Raw genomic sequence first — 6622 nt, 5'->3', positions numbered from 1 at the left:
TGGAGACATATTCCTTCAACTCCTTATTCAGACAGTTTAGAAGCTTTTAGATGATTATAGAGTTTTCAGATTTAGACTTTAGTATTTTCAGTTTTGTTTTGGTACTGTGATACCACCTTATTTCAGATATCTTATTATTTAAGATTGAACCTTATGCCCTCTTTGTTCATGTTTCCACATTTTATATGAATGTTATGCAGTTACAGGTACAGATATCAGTCATGGGTTAGCTTGTGGTCCTTCGGGGTCATGAGCACCGTGTAGCATTCCGGTTCAGAAAATCGGGGTGTTGCAATTGGTGACATCTGTTGACGTTCAAACTGTGCCTTAAATGCAACCTCCCAAATCGATCAATTTCTTGCTTAACTTGCTTTAATTCTTCTTGTGAAAGTAAGCAAATCAAGCTTTTAACCGACCCCCAAAGGATAATGGATTGAATTAGACAGGCATACATTTTCTTCAACACATAAATATGGTTTGTCTATAATTGACTCGGGGTCAGTAGATGCAGGACAAGTTTTCTAATGGGCCCAATACCCCGCTCGGGTATTGGGTCGTCTTAGGCTCATGCCTAAAATTGGGTTTTGATTTCGTTCTATCCTAGGTGTCTAGAGTAGGTTTGAACATTGGTTCTCAAGCGAACAACTTGAGTTTGAAAATACGAACAGCCATCAGACGACTCATGTGCTAATAAGCCGTTCATATTTCCAACACATTTTCCAATTGAACAATAGAGGCTGGGACATCCACAAAACCCCAAAATAGTTTAAATAAAGCAGGAATATGCCATGAGATGTGTTAGTTAAACTTTACAGAATCGAAACATATAAACACATAAACAGTTAATCAAAAGACGAAATCAAACATTTGGTTAGAACCTAGTTGCAAATCCCCAGCAGAGTGGTCATTTCTGTTTTGCGGAGAAATTTTGACTTTTTGAGAAGAGTCGTCACTTAATTTTGAAAAGGAATTAAGAAACCTTTAGAGAGTTACTTCAAACGATTCAAAATAAAAAAATCATTTTAAGTTAGAGATTCTAGATAAGCGGTTCCTATTAACATTTTAAGAAGGTGTTAGGCACCTAAAACGTCCGCTAACTTGCGATTATCCGGACTGTTTGAAAACATCTTTTGATTAACTTCTGAAAAGATTAATTTGTTGAAATAGTGATTTGATTTAAAAAAAAAGGACTTGTGTAAAATAGATTTAGGCAACTTAGTAGGAATTTTAACTAAGTCTAAACAAAACTAATAAACAAATAAACACATAAAAGGGGAAGAGAGGATAAAGTAAAGGATTTAGGCTATTGAACCCAAATCAACGAGATCTGTCCTAGTCTAGTCAGGATTCCGACCCATTTCACCTGTCCTAAACTATTTTTCGAGCCTTTGGCTCGAGTCTTACTCCACCTATATAAAATACAACTTTGGCTTCGAGGCCGAAATGAATGAATAAATAAATGACTAAATGAATAAATAAAAAGAAGACAATAATAAAAATTGAGACTTTTCAAGTCTCTTAATGACCTCATCAATGGGTTTTGACCCATTTCCCTTCTTCGTCTATCTTTAAGCACCCGCACGCCATGTAGTGGACCTCGGGTTTAATCTTCGAACTTGACTCGAAGGGGTAGACCTCATTAGCCCCTTACGAAATGCAAGAGGAGAGGAATCCATTTGGAGTCGAGACATTTTTTTGCATGCGAAGAAAAGATGAATAAATTAATATACGTTCAAGGCATAAAAGTGACATATTTCAAAGCAAAAGAAAATATCAAGAACCAATTTTGAATGACAATGGTAAGCACACTTGCACAAGAATGAGAGTCGACAAATAAAATGCAAAGCAAAGACACCTACTTACATGCCTCATGATTTATGTTCATACAAGAATGAATAAAGGTAAAAGGAAGAAGGCCATATTCAATGAATTAATGCAAGAAACAAACAACGTAAGCTTGTGAAAGTAAAGGGATGAGGCAACAAGGAAAATACTCATGACTTCTAAAATTGAACAAACATAGATACTAATCCATAAAAAAAAATAATAAAGGTTAACTTTTCAAGCAAGAGAATCTTTAAATTTCAATTAAGGCAACATTAACGAAAATTCATACATCTAAATTACAACCAAAATTTTATGAGAAAAAACGTGTAATGATCTATGATTTATATTTCTAAGACATCGTTGATTCTCCTTTGATATTATGAATCAGTGAGAGACACGAATCAAATCTTTACACTTACAAAGAGCACATATAACAATCCAAATGGCGCAAGAAAATTAGAATAAAGTTTAGCATTTCTAAAAGTGAAATATTGTCACAATCATACTATGCATGACTTGAAAATATCTAAATAATTCTATTTAGCCACAAAAATTCGAACTTTCGCATCATTTTGACAAATTTGAAAACATGCGAAAAAGTAGAATAAATATCGTGGATAAAAAATAAAGCTAGCACTTCATATCTTATATGAAGATTTTGGAGATCTCTTAAAATAATTAATAAGTAAATGAAAAATTCTTGACTTAATCAATTACTATTTTTATTAAGGCGAAACAAACAATAGTAATTATTTTTTCAATATAAAAGAAACAACTTTACAGCTAAAACAAAGATATCCGTCAACAATAAATTTAAACAAGACATGAGTTTGTCTTTTGAGCAAAGATCAAAACTTTATACATGACAATCAAAGAATAAAGTCAAAAGGCAAAACAATCAATATTAACCATTCTTTTCAACATAAAAAAAATAACTTTACACGCTAAAAACAAACATGTCTACCAACAATGAGTTTAAACAAGACATGGGTATGACTTTTCAAGTAAAGATCTAAACTTTATCCAAAATAATCAAAGAATAAGGTCAAAAGGCAAAACAATTAATATAAACTATTCTTTTCAACATAAAGAAAATAACTTTACATGCTAAAAATAAACATATTCAATAATAATGAGTTTAAGCAAGACATAATTATGTTTTTCAAGCAAAGATCTAAACTTTATCCAAAATAATCAAAGAATAAGGTGAAAAGGCGAAACATTCAACATTAACTATTCTTTTCAACATAAAGAAAATAACTTTACATGCTAAAAACAAATATATCAACAACAATGAGTTTAAACAAAGCATAAATACATCTTTTAAGCAAAGATTGAAACTTTATCCAAAATAATCAAAGAATAAAGCAAAAAAAAGACACATACAACTATTGTTAGCTCATTTTTATATCATGAACATGAAAATAATTAGAATATCGATACGAACATGAAAATAATTAGAATATCGATACCACAACATCCTAGGGCCTTTAAGGCCATCTACAACATACAATCCCAGCAAACAAAATTATATCTATGAACTATGAAGAAGAAAAAAGATGAAGAAGAAAACGATAACAAAAACTAAAAAAAAAAAGATGTGTTTACCTTTTTGGGGAAGCAAAACGAGATTATGAGCTTCGTCGGAATCAACCACCACCAAAAAAATGTCGCCGGCAACTTGAAATTTTTTATTAGCTGACCAACTCTATGAAACAAAAATTTTTACTAAATAAAAATAACTATTTTGCTCAAAAAGGATTTTTTCACCTTTCTAGCCTTTTTCTTTTTTTCTTTTCCCCCATTTTTACTAAAGTAGTGGTAGTATTTATAGGAGAGAATGAGATTTTTTTTCCTCTCTTCCACCAATGTGGGAGAAAAAGCAATTAAGGGTATTTTTAAAATTTTAAAATTGAAGATAAGGTGAGGTGGAAGATAATGTGGTGGAAAATTGTACAATGTAGTACAACTTTTGAATTTGAAAATTGGGAAAAGACAAAGTTGGGGGGAAATAGTACAATGTAGTACAATTTAAATTATTTTTTTGTGGAATTAGGTAGAAGTTATGAATGTTTTTGAGAATATTGGGTTATTTAAAATATAACTCCAATTGGAATTTAAAATTTAGCCATATTTATTTAATTTTGACCAAATTAAAAATCAATTGACGGATTGCATTACAATTATGGCCAATTTGATTTCAATTATGGCCAAATCTACTAGATTGGCTAAATTAAATTAAAATTCGATGTGAATTAATACTTCCTTTAATCCTGGGCTTCTTGATTTTATAAAATCAAACACATATTTATCCGAATAAATTATTTTTTGAGAGTAAATTATATTTAAATCAAAACTTTAATCATTTGAATCTCTAAGCCTTGATTAAAATCCAATATTTTATAAAATAAATATTTAAGTAATAAAATATTAAAATCTTGTATAATTGAATACGATAAATTATAATCACTACTTAAAATGATAAAATTATGTACAAATATATTTAATAAATTTTTATTCGGATGAAATAAATATTTTAATTTTATTAAAAATAAAAAAACTCAGGATTAAATTTAGTCGCGGAGGGTAAAAATTAGGTGTCAACAATGAGCATTCCATGAAACACATACAAGGTATAGCTTTAGCATGGAAGACATTGTGAACATGTGGGTATAGCATAAGTTCATCATTTAGATCCCCAAAGGATCATAAAAGCACTATAATCTAAATTTAGCATTTTATCAAACACATGGTAGGCGTAGCTTCATACTTGGGCATAAACAATAATGCTAATACATCATGCCTTAATAATTTAAGGGTTTCAATATAAGAGAATCAAAATTCAACTTACATGCTATCATAATATCAAGAAATACATAAAGATTTTAACTTGGAACACATACCACAGCGTCAAAATGATTACATTCAAACCCACAACATGGAAATCACAATTCATGTTTTTAAAAGAAGTTTCTTGAACTCCAAGGGTGGAGGACCCTTGGATGAACACTTTACATACCTTGTTGAAGAATTTCTAGAATTTAATGATGGAAATCTTGAGTTCTTGATTTGAAATTTAAAAACCCTAAAGCTTGTTTGTTCTTGAGAGAAGTTGAGATAGAGAAATTGAGACAGAATGAGTTTATTTGCTTTCTAGGGTATTAAATTTTGTGTTTTGAAGGCTGAGGGTCGGGATAAAAAGACCCAAATACCCCTAAGAACGCGGTCTTTTAATGACTAAAATTGGGTTACCGATGCACATGTCTACGCGGCGCGTCGATGACATCGACGTGATAGTTTACACGTCGCGCCAAGATTGTACTAACTCATTGGAATTTGATGCTAGTAGATGGGAAAAATATGAACCAACGCGATAGGCAACATGGCACGCCAAGATCATGATATTTCACTGTTTTGGGATTCCAAAGGAGCTTCAAACAAAGTCCGAAAAATCCTAAACCTGTACGGGAACACCTATTGACCTTCTTGATCGTGAATTAACTAAAACATAGACATTTAAAGGACATTAAGGTCGTGCAATGAGATTTCCAACTTTTGAAGGGTAAAAATAAACTAAGTCTGAATACTTAGCTATAATTTTTTTCTACATCTGGGACCCCTTAACAAGATTAAAGGACTGAACTAAGTTAAAAATTTTACGGGGTCTTACAATATCTCCCCCTTGGGAACATTCATTCTCGAATGAGACTGACTGAACTAAGAGTACTAGTAGGCTGAATCTACTTACTGGATATGAACATCTGCGACCTGACTGTAGGACTAATATTACTGACAAGATGAATTTCATATTGAATATGCATATCTAATGCATGTATGAATGCATGACTGAAAGTACTGATAATCTGAGTTTCTCATACTGATTATGCTTATCTGGTGCATAAATACATGATTGAACTGGCTCATGAACATATGACTAAGTATGCAATAGTAAATGATACCAATTTTGTAATGAAAATCTGAGCATGAAACTGAATAAGCATAAGGAAAGCCATTACCTTGGGCTGAGACTGGATTCTACTTTTGCTTCCCAAGTAGCTCCCTCGACGGGCTTATTCCGCCAAAGAAATTTGACTATAGGGATTTGGGGACATTACTGAGTCTGAAGTATGATACATGGACTGAATATTAGGCACTGAACTAAGCCACTGAATACATGGATCACGACTGAGATTGGAACTTGAGGGTCAACCTATGAGTACCTACCATTCCAAATTGGATTCTTTATGTGAAAATAAACTGAAGAGTTTAGGACATGATAGCTCAGGGGTTATAGAGCATCTCCCTTCTTGGGGCATTATGTCCCTTGAAGAATACTGACTTGGCAGAGATACTGAGGAAAACTAGGATGATGCGCAGGGTACCTAAGAATCGAGTCGTGATTAGATATGATATCTGGGGTCTGAAACTGAGACATGATACATGGAATGGGATGAATACGTAACTACCTGGTTTCCCCATCTTGGAACAGTTACATTAATGAGTTCGGATAGTACGAATAAATGTAAAGATGGTAAACCATACGAACTTGTCCGTTTGACTGCTAAACTGAATCACTGGCTCTGTGGACTAACTTATGCTGAAAACTTATATTCTACTGAGGCCTTTTTCTGACGCTCTTTCTATAGAGTTCTCGTAGATTTAGGGGGTAAAGAAATCTTGGAATGGTCTAAATAAGTTCTGTAATATGAGTTGTGGCCTACGAAACATCATCTAAGATGAAGTGGCTAAGCCTTATGCACTACAACTAAAATTTTTGAGCTTAGAGATATCCCCT

The sequence above is a fragment of the Capsicum annuum genome, chromosome 7 (genome assembly GCF_002878395.1).
Source record: "Capsicum annuum cultivar UCD-10X-F1 chromosome 7, UCD10Xv1.1, whole genome shotgun sequence".
Taxonomy (NCBI): Eukaryota; Viridiplantae; Streptophyta; class Magnoliopsida; order Solanales; family Solanaceae; genus Capsicum; species Capsicum annuum.
This window is presented reverse-complemented; position numbering follows the sequence as displayed.